This window comes from Chrysochloris asiatica, unplaced genomic scaffold, assembly GCF_000296735.1.
Source record: "Chrysochloris asiatica unplaced genomic scaffold, ChrAsi1.0 scaffold00070, whole genome shotgun sequence".
NCBI lineage: Eukaryota > Metazoa > Chordata > Mammalia > Afrosoricida > Chrysochloridae > Chrysochloris > Chrysochloris asiatica.
Genome location: NW_006408588.1, coordinates 13,306,432 through 13,320,462, shown reverse-complemented (window position 1 = coordinate 13,320,462; position 14,031 = coordinate 13,306,432). Strand labels below are relative to the sequence as shown.

General features: G+C 43.4%; 1 pseudogene; it reads right to left on the bottom strand.

The window, feature by feature from the left end:
• Positions 1-3,308: 3,308 nt before the first annotated feature.
• LOC102815585 lies at positions 3,309-4,314 on the bottom strand (annotated as a pseudogene).
• Positions 4,315-14,031: the final 9,717 nt, after the last annotated feature.

The window sequence follows — 14,031 nt, the reverse complement described above, 5'->3', positions numbered from 1 at the left end:
GTCTCAGCTTGGTCTGAGTGTGTGAGTTACTGGCAGAGGAAACCGCCAGTGGTGGGGATGGGTCTTGGCCACTAGGTTAAGCCCTCACCTCCATTCATCCAGATGTATGTAGGCAAACCATGAGCGCTCCTATCCCCAACACCAAAGAAGAAAAATAAGGTTGGAACCATCCAAAATCAGCAAAGCACACTGTGCACCTTTTCCCCCCTCCTGCCCCAAATCTTTCTGAGGAGTGTTTCCCCGGTGTCTCTGTGGCCCCTATTTAGTCCCGCTGCTTTGTCTAGCCCAGGATATGGCCTCAGGCCTCCGAGCCTGGTCGGTGGATTTAAAGGTACGCGATTTCCTGCCTCCACTCCAAATTCCATAGGCTATAAGCCTTCAAGCCTTTAAACTTTTCCTATCTCTGTGGGTCTGAATTTTGGAGCTCTGTCTTGCCTCTTTTTTGCCTGTAATTCTGAGTTATTTTTGATGGCGACCTTCAGTATGCCTTCACCCTAGTTGCCAGCAAGCCCTGCCCTCCCTGCTTCTTCAGTAAGTCTGTAATGTCCTTATTCTGTTTTAAGCCCTTCTGAGTTTTGCTACTTGTTGAAATGCTATGGAGTGCATTACGACCCACAGCGACCCAGTATAGGGTTTCCAATAGCAGCTGTTGAGCTAGAACCACAGTTCCTGCACTTCAAAAGGCTTTGCAGTGGCAGATTAAACCACAGCAGGGGTGCTTTGTTACTGGTGTTAAAGCTGCTACTCAGCTTGGGCTGGCCCAAACCTTGATGCTTTGATGGGCGGGCCTAAGGCTAGGAGGCTGGGCAGAGGGCTGGCCTAGGCTGAAGAAGTGGGGGATGGGCTTGGTGCTTGTAGGCAGATGGGGTCTGTTTTTGATGCTGTCTAAAATGCCTCTCTTTGTCTCCCTGTGCCTTGAGGCCCCCAATTTGTCCTATATACACACCGGTAATGGCTTTGCAGTGGCACCTTAATCCACAATTGCAGTGGCAATGAGGACCCCCCTGGGATGGACTATGTTGGTTTCTGTGGCCTCACTAGTTCTCTGAGAGCATCAGCCCTTTGAATGGGTCTTCTCAAGCCCTGCTAAGTTCTGCAGTGGGCGGGGCCATCCCCAGGTAGGAGCCCGGAGCAGGCGGGTGGAAATTCAAACTGCTCATAACCCCTCAATAGTTTGATCCTTCAAAAAAAATAAGTTCATAAAGTTGTAGCTTAATGTTTTATGTTTGCCCAAAAGCTGTCTACCAGGTGGGGGCCCCAATTTGTGATACCGCCCCCTACTTTCTCCTGAGCCCATGTACCTGTGTTGCCCGGTCAGGGGCGTGCCACCCTCCTCCCATTGCCTTCTTGCCTGCATGGTTTCTGCTGAGAAATCAGTCTTTTATCTTACTGGTTTTCCTTTGTAGGTGACATTTTGTTTTTCTCTAGCTGCTTTCAGGATTCTTTCCTTATCTTTGATTTTGGAGTTTGGTGATGAGATGTATTGGTGATTTTCTTTTGAGGTCTGTCCTGCCTGGGTTTCACTCAGCTTCTTGAATGCTTATCTTTTTGTCTTTCAGAATATTAGGGAAATTTTCTTCTAGCAGCTCTTTGAGTATCTGTTCTGTGGTTGTATTCATATTTTCCTGTTCTGGAATTCTAGTCACCTATTAGGCTATTCTTCTTCATGTTGTTCCACATGATTCTTGAGCTTTCTTTAGATTTTTTTTTTCATTCTTTTTTTCTGATTGTTCTTCTATCTTAGCAGTATTGAGAGATTTATCTTCATACTCGCTAATTTTGGCTTCCATTGATTCAGTTCAACTCCTTTGCCCTTTCAGTGTATTGTCCATTTCTGATATTTTAGTATTCATCGTCTGGGCCTCTCTTTGCAGGTTTTGTATTATATCTATTTTGTTTGATTGTTCCTGTAGCATTTTTCTGAATTCTTCCTTATTTTCTTCAACTTTTCTGTGGAATATTTGGATCTAGTCAATATCTGTATTCTCCTGTATTCTTTTTCAGGCCACTCTAGTACCTCCTCTTCCTCAAAAGTATGTTCTAGCTCTTTTTCTTGGACATTTGCTTGGGCTGTGCTTTCTTGATTCTGTATGTTAGCAGAAATTTTCTGATGCTTTTTAGTCACTGTGGTATTGTTGTATTTATATTAAATTGATGAATATATGTTGATGTTCTTAGGCACTCACCAACTGCCTCCTGGTGGTTGTGATCAGGAATCAGTTTCTCTGTTCACTGTTCGTACAGTTCAATTAAGAGTGGTTTTTGCAGATATTGGTTGTAGATGCTGTTCTGGTGTACAGCAACTTGTATTGGCTATTGCCCAATTTGTGGGGCTCTAGACTGTACAACTATAGCTTGGTGTGGCACTGTGGGCTACTATGCTGGACCACAAAGTTGTTTGAACTGCAAGGTCCATGGTTCAAGCTCATGAGTTGCTCCTTGAAACCCTATACAAGGTCGCTATGGGATGGAATAGACTTGACGGCATGTAACAACAACAACAATAAGACTGTACAGCTGTGGCTTGGCTGTATAGCTGCAGTTTCTGTCTTCAGTTTTGTGTTGCAAGAAGAAGGAAACAAAGAAACAAAACAACAGTCAAACAACAACAACAAAAAAGAATTTAAAAAGTGAATCCACAAGCAGAGAGTGTAGAGGAGGGACTGAAAGTCAATGGTTTTCTTTTTACAAGCAGGCAATGTACTTTGCCACCTACTGGTCTCTTGCTTTCGGAGCCACCTGAAAAAGTTCAAATTGGCCATGCTGCATCTAGAGGGCAGATCTATACAGATCTCCTGCATCCTTTCCTTTCTTTATCTTTTTTTCCTCTTCTACACCACACTTCTGTTCAACCCCCTCTCCTAGTGAGAACCAATTCAGGGCTAACTAGGGTTTACATTGAAAATATGGATATATGTATATCTGTGTACATAGATATCTCTGTATATATATAGCTCCTCCTTTAGCTTACAACCTCCAACTGACTCTGACTACCTGGAAAGTGGGATACTCCCTAGGATTATATGCTGGGCATAAAAAAAAAAAAAAGAAGAAGAAAGTCACACCTTTATCTTCACAAGCCACAGATAGTTTTTTGTTTTTGTTTTTAAGGAGAAATATGAAATATGTGTTTATCCACTGTTTCATTTATTCAAGTTTTAGTGAAAATATTATGAAAAGGGAAATAAGTAGTGTGTATGACTTGTACTACTGTGAGGACTGAGACAAATAACTTAGAACACATGAACCTATCACCTCTTCCCATCATGACAAACGTATTGGAGCTCCTGAGTCTGGAAAAGTTGGTGTTATGACAATGTCGGAATTAAATACTGAAGTGACATGTTTTCAAGAAGCAAATCAAAATAAACAATCTTGTTATTCACAATATTGCACAAGGCCTCTGTGGGATTTCCTTGTTGTTCAGCAAGGAACTGTTGTTGTTGTCAAGTGCCATCGAGTTGATTCCAGCTCATAGCAACCCTGTATAGGGTTTCCGAGGAGCAGCTGGTTAGCTTGAACTGCCGACCTTGCAGTTCAAACAGCTTTGCAGTCTGGTTCATTAACTCACAGCGCCACACCAGGACTCCAGCAAGGGACTGTAGGAGTTTCTTAATATCTATGCATACTTCCGCCATCTGTTCCAGGTTTCTACCTTGAGGAGCAGTGTCAGAGGCTAACTGGGGACTTCTAAGATCTTTAAAATGAGTTGTAACACACACTAATTCTGTTTCTATTTTCAAGTTCAATTCTCCATTTAGGTTTGCTTCAATAATAAGATAATGGCTGGTGTTTTTCATTTTTTCCACAACACTCTTCATAGTTTTTAACACTGGTAAGTAAATACTAACATCAGAGTCCGGAACTGTCAGTTCTTGTAAATCCTTCCACAGTTTTCTAGGAATAACCTGTATGGGGATGTCATGTGTCACAATGTGACTACTACTTGATACATTCCACAGTTCTATGGAGACTGTAAGACTAATTAAGCTTATTAGTCAGCTTAATTTTCAAGGCTCTGCCATTCTGGGTAGTTTTCAAGGCTTGAGATAAGTTTTCCTATATCAGCTCTACATAAATCTCATTGTTTTCTGCTGAGATACCTTCCATTTGAAACTCACTGAAGAAGTTCTGTTGTTACAGTTCATACCATATGCTCACCCCTCCATCAGCCACTTTATCAAGAAGGATGAAGTTCAGCTTATCTGGGCTGATGTAGAAGGTGCAAGTTTTGGCAAGTTTGGCTCTCATGTTGCTGATTAGTGTGAAGTGGTTTAGACAGGCAGTGTCTACGATCTTGGTCTGGAACTTCATGGCAGTCCCAGGCTGTACAGAGAGGGGCCGGCAGTAGAGTCACAGGTAGGTTTTTGTCAAGTGACTATGTTTCTTGTTTCTAAAACTGTTCATGAACTTTCAAGATAGTTGTGGCAGGTTCCATTGTCTGCCATTGCTCATTAGTTACCTTATCCCTTGCCACAGCTATTCAGCTCTGTCTCCCAGTAAGCACTGAATCCACTTTTTTCTTCATTCCTCTGGAGGACAGAGTTCTAGAAGTTGCTCTGTATCTCTCTCATCCAGCTTTCCATATTGTTGCTGCAGAGAGCTCACACAACCTTGCTGCCTAGGCAGCCATCTTTTTTTGCCCCTGGTGATTTATTTTTCTTATATCACATGTCCCTAGCTTTCAGCCTGGTGTAGACAGATGTTCAAGCTCATTAACCAAATGACACTGTGCTGCCCTTCTCCTGGTGGAATGTCCTGGGATCAACAGTTTGATTTGATGATGAATAAGCATTTTGGCTCGGGCAGCCCTGAACTGGCTGCAGGTTGCTCAGCTGCCAGCAGGTGTTTAGTGTATAAATCACCAGATGTCACCCTCCCTGCAACTCTATAGAGCTGATGCCTCCCTCTGTCAGTGGTGGAGGCTTTGGTCCTTCCTGTGCTCACTTCCTCCCAACTCTGGACAAAGTCACATGGGACTCATTTTGGCTCTGATTTTTTCTTGCTGTGTTATTTGGAATCATGAGGTTCTCTGGTCTCAAAATAGTCCCACTGGTACCTATATTTTTCCATTAGTGATTTATCTATTTTTTGGGTGTATGTGTGTGTAAGCAATACTGTCTGTTGTTGTTGTTTTTGTTGTTAAATGCTGTTGAGTCAGTTCTGACTCATAACAACCCTGAATAGGATTTCTGAGGTATGACTGGTGAATTTGAACCACTGACCTTGCAATTCAAAACTGACCATATGGTCAAGTGCTTATCCTACAGCACCACACCAGGACTCCAATATTCTATAACACTATTATTTCTAAATGGTAGTACCTTGGGAACATAGAATATTATTACCCCCAAAGCCAAACCCATTGCCCTCAAGTTAATTCCGACTCATAGTGACCCTATAGAGTAGACCTGCCCCATAATGTTTCCAATGCTGTAAATCTTTACAGAAGCAGACTGCCACATCTTTCCTCTACCAGCTGGCAACTGAACACTTTACCATACCACTAGGGTTCCTTGAGTATTTTTAACCTTCTAAAATATTAGTCCACCAACTGTGTGTCCATTTTCTGTCCTGTGTTTGCATGTTGCTATAATGCTGAGAGCTGTGCCACTGGTAGTTCAAATACCAACAAGGTCCCCCATAGTAGACATGTCTCAGCAGAGCTTCTAGGAAGAAAGGCTTGGTGATTTACTTCTGAAAGGTAGCCAATGAAAAGTTTAAAGATCCCAACATAGTTTGATTCACTTCCTTTGGACATGTCATCAAGAGGGCTCAACTACTACAGTAAAGCATCAGGTGTGATGAAGGAGATCCTCAAAGAGATGGACTGCCTTAGCAATTGCAACAGTGAACATGAGCATGCCAGCAGTCATGAGGATGATCCAGGACCTGACAATGTTGTGCTGTACAGAAGATCACACATCATCTATCTATAAAATCTAAGTGTGGATGAACTTATGAAATGCATTACTCCTTGCCTCAGCCACTCCTTCTCAAAGTGTTCTTCAGTTCCAAATAAATGCCTGAGCAGCACCATGCAGTGTTGCGTTCTCAAACCTGGCTGCACACCAGTATCACCAGAGATGCCTTTCACTTAATTAGAAAAAAAAAAAAAATTCACCCTCTAATTAAAGATAAATGTCATTCATACAATCTGATTAGTTTAAAATGTTGATATATGAGAGAGTTTCAAAAAATTCGGGGAAAATGGAATGAAAAGATATAATGAAAATTTTTTCATGATCTTTATGAAGCCCCCTTGTATATTATTAAGAAGGAAAAAGCAAAGAAAAAAATCTTTTTATATCTACCTCTGTTCTGGGGCATCTTTATGAAATACAGATTTCATGGGTCTCTCCTTAAACCTTCAGAAATAGAATCTTCTGGAAATGGGGGCTAGAAATCTTTATTCAAATAAAAACCTCTTGTAGTGATTCCAAATGTAATGACAGGTATGGGAGCCACTGGAATAGTGAGGTGTTATTTCTCAGAGATGGTGGTGCTGGTGTTAGTTGCTTTGAGTCAATTCCAACTCATGGTGAGTCTGTGTGATAGTTTCCATATTTGAGTAATGTTTGTATTCCCACATCTTCCTGTCCAGAGTTCAGGTTCATAATAGATACATAGTTTGTGCTCATTATGTGAATTTAAACAGGAACATAGGAGTTGGGTAAACTTGGATTTGAGTCCAAGCCCTTTCATCTACTGTGTACCTTGGGCAGATGACATCCTCCTTCTCTAGCAAACAGGGAAATAATGCCACTAGAATAGGGCTGTTTAAGTACTCACGGGATAGTCCTAAGTCGTTAGAAGATGTGAAGGCAGTCAGTTGGAGGATTTGGATAAGTCTCAGGAGACTCTATATCAATTACCAGGGGGCTGGGGATGAGGTTGTATGTATAATTCGAACTCTCTTAAAAGCACTGGCCTCTTCCAACCCACCATGAGTCTTCTCGTCTTACAATTCCACCTTCCGGCTGTGCAGATGAAATTGGATGGGCTCCATTTGATCCTTCTCTCTGTGTGACATGCTTGATAGGAATCTCCAGGATCCAGGTCTCTTGTCCCATCCTGCTCACCCATCTGCCTCTTTTGGAGAGCAGCCTCCTTCTCCTTTAAGGAACCCTAGTAGAGTCTATGAGATGAAGAGTCATTTGTGACTTAGAGTGCTTTGGATCCCCACGGCTGGATCAGTCTACAAAAATGCACTCAATTAAAAAAAAAAAAAAAATTAAGGGACACATTTGATAATCTGGAAAACATTAGAAAATAGCAAAACATTTACCTACCTGTCCAACATTCTTATCCATTCATTACTACTACAAAAGCATTTTGAAGATGTCCTAATTCTCTGTCTAGTTGTATGTGTGTATGTGTGAGGAGCCCTGGTGGCACAGTGGGGTAAAGTTCTTGGCTGCTAACTGAAAGGCTGATGGTTTGAACCCACCAGACACTTCTCAGGACAAAGATGAGGCAGTCTGCTTTCATAAAGATTTACAGCCTTGGAAACCCTATGGGACAGTTCTACTCTGTCCTATAAGATTGCGATGAGTCAAACTTGATGGCAGTGGATTTATTTTTGGTTGGGGACATGTGTGCATATATGTGTACATTATACATATGTTGGTGTGCATGTGTGTATGCGTACTATGCAATTGCTGCTGCTGCTTTGTGCTATCTAGTTCTGGCTCATAATGACCCTGTATAGGGTTTCTGAGGCTGTAAGTCTTTATAGAAGCTGAAAGCCCCATTGTGTGACTAGTGGATGTGAACTGCTGACCTTGTGTTTAAGTACATAAACTACTATGCTACCAGGGATCCTTTGCTATGCAATTGCTGTTCTTCTTGAATGTCATTGAGTTGGTTCCAACTTATAGCAACCCAGTATAGGGCTTCCAAGGAGTGGTTGGTAGGTTTGAACCTGGACCTTGAGGTTAGAAGTCCAGTGCTTATCCTGCAGTGCCACACCAAGATTCCTGCGATTGTTGTAGTTGTTAAGTGCCGTTGAATCCATTCCGACTCTTAGCAACCCTGTATAAAATTTCTGAGGAGCATCTGGTGGGTTTGAACTGCCAACTTTGTGGTTCGCAGTTCACTGCTGATCCTACAGCACCACACCAGAAGTCCAATTAGGAGACTTGATATGGTGAGAAAAACATTTTGAAATCATGCCACAGAATTAATACCATGTTGCACCCAGCAACCAAAGGAAGCTTCCATCCCACCTTAGTTTCCAGGTATTGGGCTGTGAGCGGAGGCCTTTATGCAGTCCTGTCATTTGTCCCGACAGACTTGTCAGGGTAGAGAGTGGATGGCTGATTTCTCTAGAGTGAAGCAGTTTGGGCTAATGATAATACAATTCCTGTTACCACCACCACCACCACCTTCATACCTAATGTTTGCAGAAGGCTTATTATATGACAGGTACATGCTAAAGATTAAACTTTCATCATCCAATTTGTTTCTTACAGCATTCCTATTACAGAGAGCCTCTTCTCAGGATTGTTTTACAGAATAGAAAAAAGTCATCAGAGAAGAATTGTTTGTAATTCCCAAGTTGGCCTGAACCCAGAGTTCTAATTCTGGGTCAAGATCTTGGCTTCCTGTGGGTCCTAGGGAAGGCTGCTGAGAATGGGGGTAGATGCCCTGTGAGGGCTCTCTGCATCCTGAGTTGTGTTTGCCCATCTGAGCCCTGTGTCTGGCTTGCATAGCCCCTGCCAACCATCTCTCTCCAGCCTGCTTATTGTACAACTCCAGGGGCACCATTCACATCTCAATCTATGGCAGTGGTTGGAAAACTTGTAAAGGGCCAGATGGTAAATATGTTTACCTTGGCAGGATATAATTTCTTTAAGAGTCCTAATATGGTACTGTAGGATATGCACTGGAAAGCTAACCAGAAGGCTGGTAGTTCAAACCTACCAGTTGTTCCTTGGAAACCCTATACCAGGTTGCTATGAGTGAAAACCAATGCAACAATACTTAACACTATTGTTATAGAGTGAAACACCCTTAGATAATTTACAAATAAATGGGAATGGCTGTGTTCCAATAAAACTTTTTTTATAAACACAGGTAGCAGCCTGAGTTATAGGTTGTTAGTGTGAGGGTTGAGATTCACAAAGACAACTCTGTAGAGGGTACCCGCTGTGGGGGTGGGAGACCATTGAGACAGAGCTGCTTTTGGTTGACTGAGAAATTTCCATTAGAGATAATGGCCAGTTGGATTGAATGAGGCTTGTGTATGTGCGTGTGTGTGTGTGTGTGTGTGTGCTTGCTCTGTATGAATGAATCATGTTCTTTAATTAGAACCATTCTACTTTAATTGTTGACGTGGTTGTCTTGTGCATAGCAGAACAATACAGTGGCCAATCCTGTGCCATCTTTGGATCTTTGGGTAAGTCCATTATTGTGGCTGTTGGGTAGTACCTTTCCACTAGGGGGTTCATCTTCTAGTCTTTATCGGATGACATTCTGTTGTGATTCTTAAAACTTTCATTGTCTAAAATTCAGATGTATATCATCAAGTCTTTCTTCCTTGTCTGTCTTAGTCTGGAAGTTCTATGAAACCTGTCCACCATGAGTGACCCTGCTGATAATGAAAATACCAGTAGCCTAGCTTCCAGCATTGCAGTAACATTCAAGTCAGCACAGTATGACAAACTGACAGATGGGTGGGATCTAGTTTAATAATCCTTATGAAAACAAAATAGACATCATCTGCAATGGTGGGAGAACTTTGTAGGTAGGCAAGTATGGTGTGAACCAAAGATGCTGTCTGGTCAGTTATCTTAGGAGAAAGGGTTTCTCACTCCCTGAGACCATGGTCATGGAAACACTGCTATTCCCCGTTTTGAAGGTCAGGCCCCAGGGCAAGCAAACCTCTTTCCTTAGTGCAACTGAAAGAGGCAGAAATTAAAGTCATTTTAGAACATTCTGGGTAAACAAAAGGAGAAAATGCATATGACTTAAAATACATAAAAGAGTTCATTTTACCACATACAGATTTGTAATCCTACTTAAGCTAGCTTGTCTCCATTAGCCTTAGATGCTATCCTTTTCCACATCTTCTTCTAGTACCTTCTAATTAAGTCCTGCTTCAGGTCTGTCCCTAGATAATAAGTGGCAGGTGGGATTTGTCATTATGAATGACCTACATGTAGGATCTCAGCCTCACCATAAAAAAATGGCTGGGGGCCGTGACATGGAAACTATCTTTACATAAATAAATAGGAAAACATAGATGCATATAAGTTCAGCTCAGAAAAATAAAATACAGATAGAAAATAAAGATCAGGTGTAGTCCTTCTGTTAGGTACAAGCACTGCATGTTCTATTGTGTTGCTGTTCAGTGCCCTTTTCTGTAAGATGTTCATTGTTGTTCTTAAACAATAATTATAAATCCAAACAACAGTAATGACAGTGCAGTAACAGAAGGGTCATTCTGTGACAGCAGAATAAACACTGAAAGATGCTTGGTGAGGGGGAAGGGAAGGAAGTTCAAGGGATGTGCAAGGTGCTGGACCAGTGGCCTTGCCTTCCATTGCTTTCTTGGGGTCCTGATTTGGGTGCTTGGGTGTGCACAGCTGTCTGAGGGGTTTGTTCCTTCCCTGGCCTTGGAAGAGAGGGAGTAACTGCTCTTCAAATGGAGATGGGGTGGGGGTGGGAGCTGGTGCCTCCTTCTCATTCTGTGCATCTGCCCGTCCACCCTGGTCAATGAGGCTTGTCCGTCACCGCAGAGATCCAAGTCCAGCCATGTGCGAGGGGAACATCTGCTCCCACGGCTGCAGGGCCCTGCAGTCCTGGAGCCAGAGTGACTGCAGAAACCAAATACAGGGTCACTAGTGGTGCTGGGGGATCAGCAGGATGGTGCAGAGTGAAGAGCAGGGGTCTGGTATTATGGGGGTACTGCCTCTGTGCCCTCTGTGCCCTCTGGGCAGCTGGCACAGGCAACCCATTGGACAGTGGGGCTCCTGGCTCTCCTGGGGCAGAGTCTGAGCTGAAGGAGGAAGGCCAGGACTCCCTGTGAGCTCAGCAGGCTGTGGGCTGAGCAGAGCACATAGGATGTACTTTTCTCTGGCCTCCGTACCACTTGGCATAGGCAGTGTAACAGGGTGGGCTTCTGTTGTTACCCTAACATGACACCTTTAAGAATTCAGATCCTTATGGCCTCAGAGCTTCAGATGTTCACAATGGGGTCGGCTTTCATGTCTTTTGTTGGCTCTGCTAGCAGAGCTGCATGAATAGCATGGGGTTAAAGCCCTGCCCTCTGTTTCAGATGCCTGGTGTTTATTCTAATTTCTGATGACCCGTCGTCTGTCAGAGTAGAACTGTGTTCCACTGGGGTTTAAGTGGTTGTCTTTTTGGAAGTAGATTGTTGCGTCTTTCTTCTATGATACTTTTGGGGTGGATTTGAACTGACAATCTTTCAGTTAGCACCACCTAGGGATTCTTAGAGTCAGACAGAAGTGGGTTCAAATTCCGGCTCCTTTGTGTGTTGTTGCTGTGACCTTGAACATGATGGAAACCTCTCTGTGCCTGTTTTCTCAGCTGCGGAGGTGTGAGCAGATTCGTTATATTAAAGTAGGTGCATCTTCTGCCACGTCTGTAGCTGCCAGGGGTATGAGTCTGGATTGCCACCTTTCTGTCTCCATTGTATTCACATCTGCAGACTCTATACTTTGTTCTTCAAGGTACCAGAGCATCTACCATCCAGGAAAGGATCAAGGTCAATGCCTTTAAGCTCCCTGTTTGATCCCTTGCAATGGCCATCTGGTCACCATCACTCATTGTTATGCAGAGCAACCTATTTCCTGAGTCTCACTGGTCTGAGGGTACCAGCAGGTCACATGGATGGTAATGACTGGCTTTTCTGGCTCTTGCCTTTACCTGCTCACCTGAGACCTCAACCCTGCAAGGTCCCCTGAATCCTGATAAACTGTGGGAGTACCTGGGGTGTCTGCCGTGACCATGATAGAGCTCGTAGCTACCACAGGAGCTCCACCGAGTCCTTTCCCTCAGCCAGGCTCCCTCCTGTCTCTCAGTGGTCACCACAATCCTCACCAGGACTGTCCCTGTGCCTGGGGTGAGGGAGAGGGGAGGTCAGACACTCCCCTTCATGTGGTTTTGGGGTTGCACTTAGATGGGAAGTAGTATCCTAAAGCACTTTTTGTATTTGTCCCAATCTCATTGATTTTCCTGTGAGAACTGCTGTTTTGTTTTGTTTTTGCATTTTATTTACAGCATCCTCCACCTCCAACCCTTAGCCTCCAGACCTGGATACACAAGGGCAGGCTGTAGTAGGTCTGAGAGCCTGTCTGTATTCACGTCTCCTTTGGGACCAAAGCGGATCTCCTTTTCCTTGGATTGTGAGATTCCCCTAGGCAGATCCTTATACTCCTCACAAAGAGGCCTCCTGCCCAAAACATCTTTTATCATTACTTGGAGTCATGGGTCACCTGGTCACTTTGTTTTCCCCCAACTAAAGAATCCTACTTCTCACAACTGCCTCTTTCCTAATCTGTTTGTGTGCTTTATAATGGTTATGCCTCTGATCCTTTAAAATTCACCTCTTCTTTGGGAGGTGAGGGTAGAGTTTTGACTCCAGGGACAGAGTGTAAGTCATGTTAAATAGTTGCAGCAAAGCCTACATGTTATCCATTTTGTTTATCACTTGTCTGTCAGTTTGTTGCACTCTGGTGGCTTGCCTGTTGCTGTGATGTTGGAAGCTGTGCCACAAGATTTCAAACACCAGCAGGGTAAATCCATGTTAGATAGGTTTAAGTAGGACTTGCAGACAAAGACAGATTAGGAAGAAAGGTCTGGTAATCTCCTTCTGAAAATTAGCCAATGAAAACCTTATGGATCACAGTAGAATACGTTGGATGCAGTGCAAGCAGTTGAGCTCTGTAGGTTGGAAGCAGTCACAAAATAGCTGCAACAATAAAACTCAAATGTACCAACAACTGTGCCCTCAGGACCAGACAATGTTTCCTTTTGTTATCCGTAGGTTGCCATGGGCTGGAATCAAAGCGATACCAAGTAATACTAACATGTTCTATGTGTTAGGTTAAGGAGCCCTGGTGGTGCTGTAGGATAAGCACTGGACTTCTACCCACAAGGTCAATAGTAAAAACCCACCAGGTGCTCCAAGGGAGAAAGTTGAGGTACTATGCTTCCATCAAGATTTACAGTCCCAAAAACCCTATATAGGTTGCTATGAGTAGAAATCGACTTGGTGGCAGTGGGATTATGTATTAGGTTGTCTTCTCTTCTCGGTATTGTGATGACAGAAACACCACCAATGGGAGGCTTTAATAAATAGACATTCATTTACTCATAGTTATTGTTGTTAAGTGCCCCAGAGTCAGTTCTGACTCATAGTAACCCTGTATAAGGTTTCCGAGGAGTGGTTGGTGAATTTGAACCTCTGACCTTGCAGTCCAGCACATTATCCTACAGCGCCACAGCAGGACTCATAGTTAGGAGGTTGGATGCAGGGCGCTGTCTGTAGAGGAAGACTAGGGCAATGTTCTTATCTCTTCAGTGTCGGCGCCTTGATTCCTTATAGACCTTCATGTGCTGTCTACCTTCCCTCATCCATGTTTCCTGCTTATGTGCCTCATCTGCTTTTTATATTTCAAAAGGGTCTGACCTAAGATATATCTTGCACTGAGATGGCCTCATTAATATAACAAGGAAGTCCTATTCCAAAATGGGATTACATCCATAGCACATTGTTGTTGTTATGGCTCTGATTCACAGCGACCTTATGCGCAACAGAATGAAACACTGCCCAGTCATGAGCCAGCCTCACAATCACTCCTACATTTGAGTCCATTTCTGCTGTCACCATGCCAACCCATCTCATTGGGAGTCTTCCTCTGTTTTTCTGACCCTCCACCTTACCAAGCATGATGTCTTCTCCAGGGACTGGTCCCTCCTGATGTTGTTGTTGTTGTCAGGTGCCATCGAGTCGGAACCGACTCATAGCGACCCCATGCACAGCAGAACGAAACAATGTTCGAT